The sequence below is a fragment of the Triticum aestivum genome, chromosome 6A, assembly GCF_018294505.1.
Source record: "Triticum aestivum cultivar Chinese Spring chromosome 6A, IWGSC CS RefSeq v2.1, whole genome shotgun sequence".
NCBI lineage: Eukaryota > Viridiplantae > Streptophyta > Magnoliopsida > Poales > Poaceae > Triticum > Triticum aestivum.
In genome coordinates this window covers 533,039,240-533,054,271 of record NC_057809.1, presented here as the reverse complement: position 1 = coordinate 533,054,271, position 15,032 = coordinate 533,039,240, and positions in this window count along the sequence as shown.

Below are 15,032 nucleotides of genomic sequence, written 5' to 3'. Positions count from 1 at the left end.
GCAATTTCTTCACCACCTCATGGTCGGTGATGTCAGTGCCACCAAGTGCTTGAAGCTCATTTGAGATGTCAGTGAGGCGATCGAAGGTTTGTTGTACATTGTCATTGTCGAGTCTTTTGAAGCGGTTGAAGAGATTGCGAAGAACATCAACTCGAGAGTCATGCTGAGTTGAGACTCCTTCATTCACTTTGGACAACCTGTCCCAGATAAGCTTCGCTGTTTCCAAAGCACTCACTCTGCCATACTGTCCTTTGCTCAGATGGCCACATATGATATTCTTCGCTTGAGAGTCGAGTTGCTTGAATCTCTTCACATCGGCAGCATTCAGAGAAGGTGTGACTAAGGGAACACCATTTTCCACAACATACCAGAGATTGTTATCAATTGCTTCAAGATGCATTCGCATCTTATTCTTCCAGTAGGGGTAGTCCCTCCCATCGAAGGTAGGACACCCAGCAGAGACCTTGATCATACCTGCGGTCGACATAACTAAAACTCCAGGCGGTTAAACCAAAATCACACAGAACAAGGGAGTACCTTGCTCTGATACCAATTGAAAGTGCGTTATGTCGACTAGAGGGGGGTGAATAGGCGATTTTTATGAAATTCTTCACTGAGGAATTTGCCGGTGAGGAAATTCCTTAGCGAAGAACTACTAGCAGCGGAATATGTACTCAAAGGTAAACATAACAGAATACAAGCGTAGTCATCATGATGAAATGAAGACAGGCACAGAGTACAGGAAGCGTAATCACAGGATAACACAGGATGAAGACAAATAGACTGAAGAAATTGAACTGAGGAAATTGAGAAAGTCTTCAGTCAAAGTCTTCAAACACAGATATGAACAAACATACAGCACAGTTATGAGGAAATGAAAGAGTTGAGGAAATAGAACCAGTAAGCTCAGTGAAGACAATGATTTGGTAGACTAGTTCCAACTGCTGTCTCGGTTGTACGTCTGGTTGGAGCGGCTGAGTATTTAAACTCGAGGACACACAGTCCCGGACACCCAGTCAAGGACACTTAGTCCAAGACACCCAGTCCTCACCATATTCTCCTTGAACTAAGGTCACACAGACCTCGTCCAATCACTCGTGGTAAGTCTTCAGGCGACTTCCAAACCTTCACAAACTTGGTCACCCGGTGATCCACAATTCCTCTTGGATGCTCTAGACCATGAAGCCTAACCGTCTGGAAGAAGCACAGTCTTCAAAGGTAACAAGCGTCGGATCCACTCAGGATCAATCTCTTCAGTGATGCTCAATCACTTGGGGTTTGTAGGTGTTTGGGTTTTGGGTTTTTGGTTTTTCCTCACTTGATGATTTTTGCTCAAAGTCCTCGAAGGATGGGTTGCTCTCAAATGACAAGTGTCAGTTTATCTCAGAGCAGCCAACCAGCTAGTGGTTGTAGGGGGCAGCTATTTATAGCCTAGGGAGCAGCCCGACATGATAAGACATAAATGCCCTTCAATGATATGACCGTTAGGTGGATAGATATTTTGGAACAGCTGGCGCATAGCACAGCAACGGTCGGGATTTTGAGTAGCAAAATCCTCAGGGCTATCACGTTCCTCACTGTGTAGGCAATCCGCACTGGCGAATTCCTAACTCCTCAGTCAGGACAAATTCCTCAGAGACCAGAAGAACTTCATCTCTGTCACTGAAGAAATTGACTGAACTGTATGAGATTTCCAATGGCTTCACTCGAAGGGATTGGTAGGTGTAGGATTTTGAGTTGAGCATCACATGGAAATTTTTCCTTAGTATTTCCTCGACCCCCTTTAACAGTACGGTGTTTCCTATGACTCAAGAAAGAGAAAAACAAAACTATGAAAACGAAAGTCTTCAAGCTTCATATTCCTCGCATGAATATCAGGTCTTCACAGACACACCAATTTCTTCACTTCCAAAGTCTTCATGAAAGTCTTCAGAAATACCAAAATCTTCAGTCGAGGATATTAATTTTTAGGGGTCGACTTTTCCTGTAAATATCAAACTCCTCATAGACTTATAGACATGTGTACACTCACACACGCATTAGTCCCATAACCTATAAGTCTTCAATACACCAAAATCACTAAGGGGCACTAGATGCACTTACACAGACCCAGTCCGTATAGTTGCTGCCATCATCTTTCAGCTTGGTTTTCTCTAGGAACGCGTTGAAGTTGAGGACAACGTGGGCCATTTGATCTACAAGACATATTGTAAAGATTTTAGACTAAGTTCATGATAATTAAGTTCATCTAATCAAATTATTCAATGAACTCCCACTCAGATAGACATCCCTCTAGTCATCTAAGTGAAACATGATCTGAGTCAACTAGGCCATGTCCGATCATCACGTGAGACGAACTAGTCAACATCGGTGAACATCTTCATGTTGATCGTATCTTCTATACGACTCATGCTCGACCTTTCGGTCTTCCGTGTTCCGAGGCCATGTCTGTACATGCTAGGCTCGTCAAGTCAACCTAAGTGTATTGCGTGTGTAAATCTGGCTTACACCCGTTGTATTCGAACATTAGAATCTATCACACCCGATCATCACGTGGTGCTTTGAAACAACAAACCTTCGCAACGGTGCACAGTTAGGGGGAACACTTTCTTGAAATTATTACGAGGGATCATCTTATTTAAGCTACCGTCGTTCTAAGCAAATAATATGTAAAACATGATAAACATCACATGCAATCAAACAATGACATGATATGGCCAATATCATTTGCTCCTTTTGATCTCCATCTTCGGGGCTCCATGATCATCGTTGTCACCGGCATGACACCATGATCTCCATCATCGTGTCTTCTTGAAGTTGTCTCATCATCTATTACTTCTACTACTATGGCTAACGCTTTAGCAATAAAGTAAAGTAATTACATGACGTTTATGTTGACACGCAGGTCATAAATAAAGACAACTCCTATGGCTCCTGCCGGTTGTCATACTCATCGACATGCAAGTCGTGGTTCCTATTACAAGAACATGATCAATCTCATACATCACATATATCATTCATCACATCCTTTTGGCCATATCACATCACATGGCACATGCTGCAAAAACAAGTTAGACGTCCTCTAATTGTTGTTGCAAGTTTTTACGTGGCTGCTATAGGTTTCTAGCAAGAATGTTTCTTACCTACGCCAAAACCACAATGTGATATGCCAATTTCTATTTACCCTTCATAAGGACCCTTTTCATCGAATCCGATCCGACTAAAGTGGGAGAGACAGACACCCGCTAGCCACCTTATGCAACTAGTGCATGTTAATCGGTGGAACCAGTCTCACGTAAGCGTACGTGTAAGGTCGGTCCGGGCCGCTTCATCCCACGATGTCACCGAATCAAGATAAGACTAGTAACAGCAAGCAAGTTGACAATATCCACGCCCACAACTGCTTTGTGTTCTAGTCGTGCATAGAAACTACGCATAAACCTGGCTCATGATGCCACTGTTGGGGAACGTAGCAGAATTTTAAAATTTTCTATGCATCACCAAGATCAATCTATGGAGTCATCTAGCAACAAGGGAGAGGGGAGTGCATCTACATACCCTTGTAGATCGCGCGCGGAAGCGTTCAAGAGAATGGGGTTGATGGAGTCATACTCGTCGTGATCCAAATCACCGATAACCTAGTGCCGAACGGACGGCACCTCCGCACTCAACACACGTACGGTTGGGAAGACGTCTCCTCCAACTTGATCCAGCAAGGGGGGAGGAGAAGTTGATGAAGATCCAGCAGCACGACGGCGTGGTGGTGGAAGCAACGGTGATCTCGGCAGGGCTTCTGTCAGGACCCCGATTCTAAGTCACACCGATCTAGCCTGTAACACCTCATATCACTTTGCGGCCTCACGCAAGGTATTCCCACGGGTGTCGCCTTACCATGGCCCGGGACCGTTTGCGCCTTTTGGCTCACATATATGATAGTGTCACTAGCATCCATATGACAGAGAACCCAGGCCGACATGACTAGTCGTGAACCCAAAGTGGCACTAACTTACGGGGACAGGCATACATGAATCAACATCGAGCATGTCGGTCAGCAGCGTGCGAATCTGGGCTGTAGCACTGGGCTAACAGGACTCCGGGAACCTGGGCTGTAGCAGGTTAGGCAGGACTCCGGATGTCACTGCGTGACATTTCCCCAAAGGGACAGACACAGGAATGAAGTGAATCACATGCCGGCCAGTCAAGTGTTCCAAAGCAGTAGTGCTGGGCTAGCAGGACTCCGGTGAACCGGGCTGTAGCGGACTACTATGGCTCATGGAAGCACAAGACTACATTTCCCCATAAGAGAGGCTACCAAGGATAAAGAACTAGGTTGTCGGATCCCACACATAGCAAGCATTTCAATCATACACGCAATATGCTTAATATGTGCAATACAACATGGCATCACAACAAGACTCTATGACTCAGAGTATCTATTCATTAGGCTCCAAGGAGCGAGATATTACAAACATGGGTCCCATGACCCAACAATCATAGCATACAATCATAGCACATGCGGAAGCTTAACATGTCTGAGTACAGACATCTATAAATGAAAAAGGCTGAGAAGCCTAACTATCTACCAGATCCTGCTGAGGGCACAAGATCGTAGCTGAGGTATCAAGCTAAACATCGAAGTCCACACGGAACTACTAGCGAGACTGACGTCTTTGCAAAACATAAAATAAGCAAACGTGAGTACAAATGTACCCAGCAAGACTTACATCGGAACTAACTACATATGCATCGGTATCAACAAAGGGGGTGGTGGAGTTTAACCGCAGCAAGCCAGCTTTGACTCAGTGGCTAACCTGAACTACGACTGCAAGTAAATCCTTTGAGGTGGCGCACATGAGTCCACATATTCAGCATACCAATACACCACTATGGATCCGCTCCCGTCTCCCTACGAGAACGCCATCCATAGCACTCACGCTTATCTTGCGCATTTTAGAGTATCCACTTTCACTTGTCTATGAACTATGCAAGGGGTCCAAGTTTCCATATCCGAGGAATCCGGCTATTCGAATAGATAATGATAACCCTGCAGGGGTGTACTTCTTCACACACGCTCTCGCCACTTACCGCCCTGTACACGTCATGTACCTCGGCAACCTTCAAGCGGAAGCCGGGCGAGGGTGTCGGCCACGACCTGCTAACCAACAAGTCTCTAGTCTAGGTTTATCGCCTATTCGGGTTCCATCCGCAAGGAGATCCGGCCGGGGTGTCGCTCATGGCCCCAAACGATGTGTGCAGGGTTCCCAAGCCCACCATCCGGGTGCCACTTGGTACACCGTGCCACTATGCCTAGTCTGTCCCAAGCCCACCTGTACCGGGTGCCACTTGGTAGACTACTAACACTACCTACAAACACCAGGAACTAATTGCAACTCCTGGACAAAGATCGAGTTGATTAATAAGTCGAGAGAGCTTGGAGCGCCCGGAGCCCAATGTGTGGTAGTAACTCTTCATGGATCACAAACACAGAACTCAGTTCCTGAGGACGGCTGCAATGAGACAACCCACCATGTACTCCTACATGGCCTCTCACCGCTACCTTTACCAAATCGTGTTCACATACTTAGCTCACACACAGTAGGACATGTTCATCACCATTCCAATTCATCCCCGATGAATTAGACCTGACTCAACTCTAAGCAGTAGCAGGCATGACAAACAGGCATGAATGAGTAGGCACATCAGGGCTCAAACAACTCCTACTCATCCTAGTGGGTTTCATCTATTTACTGTGGCAATGACATGTCATGCAGAGGAAAGGGTTTAGCTACCGCAGCATGTAACAGTTGAGTCGTTATTGTCCTAATGCAGTAAAAGAGAGCAGGAGCGGGAGAGTGGGATTATATCGGAATGAACAAGGGGGTTTTGCTTGCCTGGCACTTCTGAAGATAGTATAGCTCTTCATCGGTGTCATCGAATTCATCGCTGGATCAACGTCTACTGAGGGGGGACAAACACCGGCAACTGAGAAAGAGCACAATCAACCCATGACGATATGCAACAATATGATGCATGCTATGACATGGCAATATGAATGTGTTTTGGGCTAATGCAACAGAAAGTCATTTTAATTGAAGTGGAATTCAGAACTATATCAAATTCCAACTCCAAATCTATTATGAAATTTGCCCTAATCATGTTTCATCCTAAACAGTGAGGTTAACTTGCTCAAACATGCATGAAAATGGTACAGATGGATTCCTTGAATTTTTCTGATAATTTTTCATATATAATTTATCTTATTTGGTGTTATAGATAATTTCCTATGATTTTTTGAAGTTTATACTAATTTTTGGAATTTTCTGAATTATTTTAAAACCAAAAAATGACTTACTGTGTCAGCATGACGTTGGTGTGATGTCAGCAGGTCAACGGAGAGGGTCCAAGTCAAACCTGACTAGTGGGTCCCACTGGTCAGTGGCACGGTGCTAGTTAGGGTCACAGACATGTGGACCCAGTCAATGGCCACGACAGCATGGTCAATGCTGACGCGTGGGGCCACTGTGATTAGTTAATACTAAACAAAACTAATCTAAGTTTAATTAGTCGGTGGGGCCCTGCTGTCAGTGTCGCTAGGTGTCGACTAAGTGCGTTAGTAGCCCTAAGTAATCTGCCATGTCACCCTCGCCGGAGTTCCGCCGACGGCGACCCAAACGCAGCAGAGGCGCACTGGAGTGGCTCGGGTTTAGCCTACAAGCCACCATTTGACGCGCGGAAGGGCGTGTTTGAAAGAGGGGAGCGGGGTGCATCTGCGGGTGGTCGTGGTTCGAGTGGGGATGGACGGAGTCAACGGCGGTGAGCTCTCTTGCGGTCGCCGGAGTTCGGGCGTACACCGAACCGGGGCTACGGAGCACGGCGTGAAGATCTGGTGGGTGTGCTCGGCTCTTGGGAGCGCTCTGAGTGCAGTGGTGGGTTCGGACGCGTGCTTGCATGGCCTAGTCGCGGTGGTGACATGACCGGCGGCGAGGAGCTATCGGCTCCAATGGCCAGGGGGGCTAGAAGGCACGGGCGAGCACGGGGAGAGAGGGGAAAGAGGCAGGGGCTCACGGCGAATCCGGTAGAGGCAACGGCGAGGCCGGGAAGGGACTGGAGCAAGCGAATCGACGTCGGCGGTCATCGGTGCTGAAGCTTGATGACGACGAAGATGCCAGCGATGAGGGGCTCCCGAGGTCGTGGTCGTTGGCTTGTCGACGTGTGGTGATGAGGCGGAGCCGATGGGCACGCTAGTGAGTCGGCGGGGGCACGGTGGCCGCGGTGGTGACGAGCGACGACAATGAGCTCCGCTCGGGGAAGAGACTAGAGGGAGAGGGAGAGAGCAGAGAGTGAGGGAGAGGAGCGAGGGGTCTCCAGGGGGTGTCGTGGCGCTCAGAGCCGTCCCCAGCAACAACGGCAACCAGGAGCTGGCCGAGCGTGTGTGCGCGCGCACGGCCACAGGCCCTCCTGCCTACTGGCAGGAGGTTAGGGGTGACTGGCGCGTGGGCCTCGTGGGCTGGCCACTGGGCCGACCAGGTAAGTCCAGGTAGGCCTTTTTTGTTTTTGTTTTTCTATTTGTTTGCCTCTGTTTTGATTTAGTTTAACACCAAATCATTTTATATAATTATGAAAATATTTTTTTGGGAACTCTCTGAATTAATCCAGTGTCCCTCAATATTCTCAGAATATTTGGAGCTGTCAAAATATTTATAGCAATGTTTTGGAGCCCCAATCAAATACAATAGGTGTTGAGGTAAAATCCAAGATGGCTAGGAAAAATGTGCATCACCTCTGGTTGCTGTTTCCAGCATCTAAAAAAATCATGAACATTTTTCTAAGACCATTTTGGGTTCTTGGAATTTATTTTAGTTGAACCTAATTGAATTCCATTTGCTGCTAGGGTTTGATCATCCCCATTTCAAGTTTCTGAGAAATTTAAACATGATGCAAGATGATGATGCAAAGACAAGCAAGGCCAAAACTAGGGCTGTGACAGCTTCGCCAAGCTCAGGGAGAGGGAGGAGTGTCACGGGAGGGAGAGGGAGGCGCCAGGGGCTAGGGTGCGGCTGCCCTCCCTCCCCCCACTATATATAGGACCCCTAGGGGGGCGCTGGCCCTAGGAGATGCAATCTCCAAGGGGGGGCGACGGCCAAGGGGGTGGAGTGCCCCCCAAGCCAAGTGGGGCGCCCCCCACCCCTAGGGTTTCCAACCCTAGGCGCAGGGGAAGGCCCAGGGGGGCGCACCAGCCCAGTAGAGGCTGGTTCCCCCCCCCCCCCACTTCAGCCGATGGGGCCCTTCGGGATAGGAGGCCCCACCCGGTGGACCCCCGGAACCCTTCCGGTGGTCCCGGTACAATACCGATTACCCCCGAAACTTTCCCGATGGCCGAAACTTGACTTCCTATATATAAATCTTCACCTCCAGACCATTTCGGAACTCCTCGTGACGTCCGGGATCTCATCCGAGACTCCGAACAACTTTCGGGTTACCGTATACTAATATCTCAACAACCCTAGCGTCACCGAACCTTAAGTGTGTAGACCCTACGGGTTCGGGAGACACGCAGACATGACCGAGACGACTCTCCGGTCAATAACCAACATCAGGATCTGGATACCCATGTTGGCTCCCACATGCTCCTCGATGATCTCATTGGATGAACCATGATGTCGAGGATTCGATCAATCCCGTATACAATTCCCTTTGTCAATCGGTACGTTACTTGCCCGAGACTCGATCGTCGGTATCCCAATACCTCGTTCAATCTCGTTACCGGCAAGTCACTTTACTCGTACCGTAATGCATGATCTCGTGATCAACCACTTGGTCACATTGAGCTCATTATGATGATGCATTACCGAGTGGGCCCAGAGATACCTCTCCGTCATATGGAGTGACAAATCCCAGTCTCCATTCGTGCCAACCCAACAGACACTTTCGGAGATACCCGTAGTGTACCTTTATAGTCACCCAATTATGTTGTGATGTTTGGCACACCCAAAGCACTCCTATGGTATCCGGGAGTTGCACAATCTCATGGTCTAAGGAAATGATACTTGACATTCGAAAAAGCTATAGCAAATGAACTACACGATCTTTGAGCTATGCTTAGTATTGGGTCTTGTCCATCACATCATTCTCCTAATGATGTGATGAAAGTGCAACTATCCCTAGGTGGTTTTGGTAATTCATAACAACATATGGCTCATTGAGCTAATGCTATTCCAAGATGATCATTTCAGGAAAGTTCAATGATTGGCATGGCATGGATGGTGAAAGTGGAACCCTCAAAATGCTAAGGACAAAGGATTGGCTCTAGCTCATATGCTTAAGACTCATCATTTTACATTTTAGTGGTCCAAGATCACATTGAGTCCATAGGAAAAGCCAATACTATCAAGGAGGGATGAGGTGTTGCTTAATGAGCCTCTTGCTTCATGTGCTTAATGATATGCTCCAAAATCCTCAGCTACTTTCCCATATCCACATTTGACCTAAACCCAAAGCCAAACTCGGCCCTACCGATTCTTTCAACCCGGCGCCACCGAGTTTCACTTGTCATAGCCATTGCCAAACCCTAAGCAAATCGGTTCTACCGATAGGGATCTCGGTCTCACCGAGATGGGATTGCAATTTCTTTGTTTCCTTTTCGTAACTTTTCGGTCTCACCGAAAGAGCGGATCGGTCCCACCGAGATTGCAATGTAAACGCACTGCTTCCTTTTCGTAACATTTCGGTCTCACCGAGAAGAGCGAATCGGTCCCACCGAGTTTGCCTGACCAACCTTCTGGTTAGCTTATTACCAAATCGGTCTCACCGAGTTTGTGTAATCGGTCTCACCGAGATTATGTTATGCCCTAACCCTAACCATATCGGTCCTACCGAGTTGCATGTCAGTCCCACCGAGAATCTCTAACGGTCACTAGGTTTACTATTTTGGTCCGACCGAGTTTGTTGATTCGGTCCCACCGAGATTGGTAAATTGTGTGTAACGGTTGGATTTTGTGTGGAGGCTATATATACCCCTCCACCTCCTCTTCACTCGTGGAGAGAGCCATCAGAACACATCTACACTTCCAACTCATATGTTCTGAGAGAGAACCACCTACTCATGTGTTGAGGCCAAGATATTCCATTCCTACCATATGAATCTTGATCTCTAGCCTTCCCCAAGTTGCTTCCCACTCAAATCTTCTTTCCACCAAATCCAAATCCTGTGAGAGAGTTGAGTGTTGGGGAGACTATCATTTGAAGCACAAGAGCAAGAAGTTCATCATCAACACACCATTTGTTACTTCTTGGAGAGTGGTGTCTCCTAGATTGGCTAGGTGTCACTTGGGAGCCTCCGACAAGATTGTGGAGTTGAACCAAGGAGTTTGTAAGGGCAAGGAGATCGCCTACTTCGTGAAGATCTACCGCTAGTGAGGCAAGTCCTTCGTGGGCGATGGCCATGGTGGGATAGACAAGGTTGCTTCTTCGTGGACCCTTCGTGGGTGGAGCCCTCCATGGACTCGCGCAACCGTTACCCTTCGTGGGTTGAAGTCTCCATCAATGTGGATGTAGGATAGCACCACCTATCTGAACCACGGGAAAAACATCCGTGTCTCCAATTGTGTTTGAATTCTCCAAACCCTTCCCTTTACATTCTTGCAAGTTGCATGCTTTACTTTCCGCTGCCAATATACTCTTTGCATGCTTGCTTGAATTGTGTGATGATTGCTTGACTTGTTCTAAAATAACTAAAATCTGCCAAGAACTAAAATTGGGAAAAGGTTAAGTTTTTATTTGGTCAAGTAGTCTAATCACCCCCCCTCTAGACATACTTTCGATCCTACAAGTGGTATCAGAGCTTTGGTCTCCATTTGCTTTGATTTCCATAGCTTTTGGTGGTCATAGCCTTGGTTTCAAAACCTAGGAGAGTATGGCGTCTAGCGAGGGAAATCATCACCGTAGAGGTCCTTACTTTGATGGTACTAATTTTGCTAGTTGGAAGCATAAAATGAAAATGCATATTCTTGGACATAACCCCGCCGTTTGGGCTATTGTGTGTGTTGGTTTGAAAGGTGAATTCTTTGATGGGAGAGAACCAAACCGTGAAGCTACCGCGGATGAGTTGAAGATGTTGCAATACAATGCTCAAGCTTGTGATATTCTCTTCAACGGATTGTGCCCTGAAGAATTCAACAAAATCAGCCGTCTTGAGAATGCAAAGGAAATTTGGGACACTTTGATTGATATGCACGAAGGTACCGACTCCGTCAAGGAATCCAAATTGGATGTGCTTCAAAGTCAACTTGACAAGTTCAAAATGAAGGGTGGTGAAGGTGTCGCTGAAATGTACTCTAGGCTTGCTCTCATCACAAATGAGATTGCCGGCTTAGGAAGTGAAGAGATGACCGATAGATTCATCATCAAGAAGATTCTAAGAGCCTTGGATGGAAAATATGATACCGTGTGCACATTGATCCAAATGATGCCCAATTACAAAGATGTCAAGCCAACGGAGGTAATTGGAAGAATTGTTGCTCATGAGATGTCACTTAAGGATAAAGAGGAACTTCACAACAAATCAAGTGGTGCCTACAAAGCCTCATGTGAAGCCCCTACATCATCAAGTGAGAAACAAAACTTCAATGAAGAATTGAGCTTAATGGTGAAAAACTTCAACAAGTTCTACAAGAGTAGAAGCAAAGATAGAAGCTCCAAGTCAAGGTCCTACAATGACAAAAGATCTTCTAGTCGAGAGCGAAACTGCTACAATTGTGGAAGACCCGGACACTATTCCAATGAGTGTACGGCTCCCTACAAGAGAAGAGAAGACTCTCCAAAAAGAAGAAGAAAAAGAGAAGAATCACCACCAAGAGAGAGAAGGAGTAGAGATGATCGTTATGAACGAAGACACTCACGGAGAAGCAAGGATTCGGAAAGGAAGGAAAAATCATCAAGGAGCTACACAAAACGAAGACATCAAGCTCATGTTGGTGAATGGGTATCCGGCTCCGACTCCGACAACCACTCTGAGAGAAGTTATCACTCTGATTCCGAATATACTCAAGATGAAGGTGTTGCCGGTCTAGCACTTGTGTCAACCAACTCCTACGATATATTTGACTCACCAAATGAAGGAATTGGAAGATGCTTCATGGCCAAAGGTCCTAAGGTAACACACCCCGAGTATGTTGATTTTAATAGTGATGAAGATGACTTGTTAGGTGATGATGATTTACTTGTTGACAACTCTAGTGATGAATACTATGATGAAACGTCAATTAATCATGCTAATCAAGATAAAACGAATGACAATGATAAGGAGAAGATTGAGGCTCTAACTAAAGAACTAAACACTCTTAAGTTAGCTCATGAAACTATCTTCGAAGATCATCAAGAACTTTTAAGAGCTCATGAGAAGTTACGCTTTGAAAAGCTCAATCTTGAGCAAGAGCAAGAGTTTTTAAAGGCAATCAATGATGATCTCCGCAAGAAAAGTTCTTCTTACATTGCCAAGCGTTTACTCTTATCCACTTACATGCCTCAAGTCAAGTCTAGTAACAAGAACAAGAAAGATTCTTCATCTAGTAGTAACAATGATCATGCTAAATCCAATATTGTTGCTTCTAGTAGTTCTCTCGATTCCACTAATGATTCTCTTAGCCAAGTTACACTTGAGCAATAAAATAGCTTATTGAAGGGAATTATAGAGAAAGGAGTGTACAAAAGCCTTGCCGGGAGTAAGCAATTCGAGGAAATTGTGCGCAAGCAAGGAAGGCACCGGAAGAATCAAGGTGTTGGTTTTGAACGAAAGTTCAATGCCAATGGAGTTGAGTGGGAAGAAGATCAATACCCCAAGACAAAGTTTGTTCCTCAACAAGAGAAGTATCCTACTTCCTTCAAGGGGACACAAGCTCAAGATGATCTTCCACCACAAGACTACAAGCAAAAAGGCAAGGACAAGCTTCAAGAGGAAATTGATGCATTTGAAGAAGCTCCTAAGACCTTAGTCAAGTGGATTCCCAAGACCACTTCAAGTTCCACTTCATCAAGTACGACTACAACTCCAAGGATTCCCATCAAGATGGTATGGATCCAAAAGAAGAAGAACTAGAGAGTTCTTGAGGGTGACTCCGCCAACATACTTCACTCTTATCATTTTGGCAAGAACAAGTGCAATCAACTTCCACATCTTGCACTAGTTCAAGGAGTCACAAACCCTCTTGTTGGTAAGACAAGGGACAAGGTAACCTAAAAGTTTTCATGGACATCATCTTGTGTGTGCATCACTCTATGTCTATGGATATCCTTGTTTGTTCCTTGTGGGACTAACCCATGTAGGTATTGAAAGTGCAATTCACTCAAATGGATAGCTCCAAGTGATCTACATCAACATTGAGAATCCACATCCTCAACATCTACATGAAGTCATCATCGACAAAACCCAAGGTTAGTTCATCCCTCTTAGGGGGGATATCACATCTAGGGGGAGCTTTACTCTAAGACTTGAGCTAAAGCAACTCTAAAGATGTGAACACAACAATGCTTTATGTAAAAGTGGTAACCCCACTTGAGCTTAAACGATGAGTATGACCTATGATCAAGTGTTCTCACTTGACTCCTAAGTCAATATACTCATATATAGATGACCTAGTCATCGCCAATTGCTTGATAGATGCTAGAATTGGTTGTGCATGCTTTGTCACATATTTCAATTACCATTTTATTGTGTGAGCATGTTGGTTGCATATTTTACTCATTCGAGGACATCCACTTGTTGTTTTGATTCTTTGGTTTTATTTCCTTTTGCCAAGTGGATGGATAAGAATGCCTAAGAACCTCCTCTAGCTATCTATGTTTTTCTCGTCTCAAACTCTATTCATGCTACATCACAAAATTTGATCAAGTCAGATTCGAACCACTCTGTGTGAGGAGCACTCGGAGTCCCCAATTCGTCATAGACTTAAACTTCCAAAACCTCTTTGTGATTCTTGGTCTGACCGATATCCTACTTTCGGTCCTACCGAGATCATTAAGTTGATCTGAATTTTCGATCTCGGTGCAACCGATTTGAACCATTCGGTCACACCGAGTTGCAATAACTGTATACAGTTTTGCATCTCGGTGCCACCGAGTTGTTCCACTCGGTCACACCGACAGGGTTGGACTATATATAGTCACGGGCAAAAATTTGGAAATTTCTCCGAAACCCTTCGCCCGCGTGATAGCTCGCTCTACCAACGTGGTCTCCGGATCGTCTCCTCGCCGCCAGCCGCCTCCAGTCGCTGGTCTCCATCACCGTCAATGGAATTCAACCCCGCCGTTGCCACCGTAGCGAGTCTCCGCCGAACTAGGGTACGGACTCGATCTTTGTGCTATCCCTAATCTGATTCCTAGCACATTGTGATCTTATTGTTTCTAGCCACGATTGAAACACTCCTATCCAGTCAATGCATTCGTAGAATAGGATTGATTCGAAAACTTTAGGGTTAGGTTTCCGCCGAAACCATCTCGGACCCACCGAGTTGAAAAACTCGGTCCCACCAATTTGGCTCATGCCATTGTACAAGTGAGACTCGGTCTGACCGAGAATTACTAATCGGTGTGACCGATTTTGGAACTCTGTGAAACCCTAGCAGTCTCGGTGCCACCGAACTGTGACTCGGTCTGACCGAGTTCACTAGTTTAGGTTCCAAAACTGCTTCGGTATCATCGAGTTTAAAAATCGGTAGATCCGAAATGATTTCTGTGGGAAACTAAAACTAAGATTTTGAATCATTCTTTTGCAAAAATCTCTGCATTTTGTGATGCTCATCCACTCTACCTCATCTATAAACTGTTCACAGGGTCAGCAGTCAGCTTGTTCATCATGTCAGATCAGAGTGATAGCCAAAACCTGTCAGAGCAGCAAGTGCACATGAGTGAGGGCACTAGTCCCTCCAGTTCCTCAGATGAAGGCAGTAGGAGCACTCCTAGTAACTTGCCAAAAGCTGCCACCAGACAAAGGAAGAAAAGAACCTCAGAATCAAAGGATGAGGACTATGTGGCAGAAG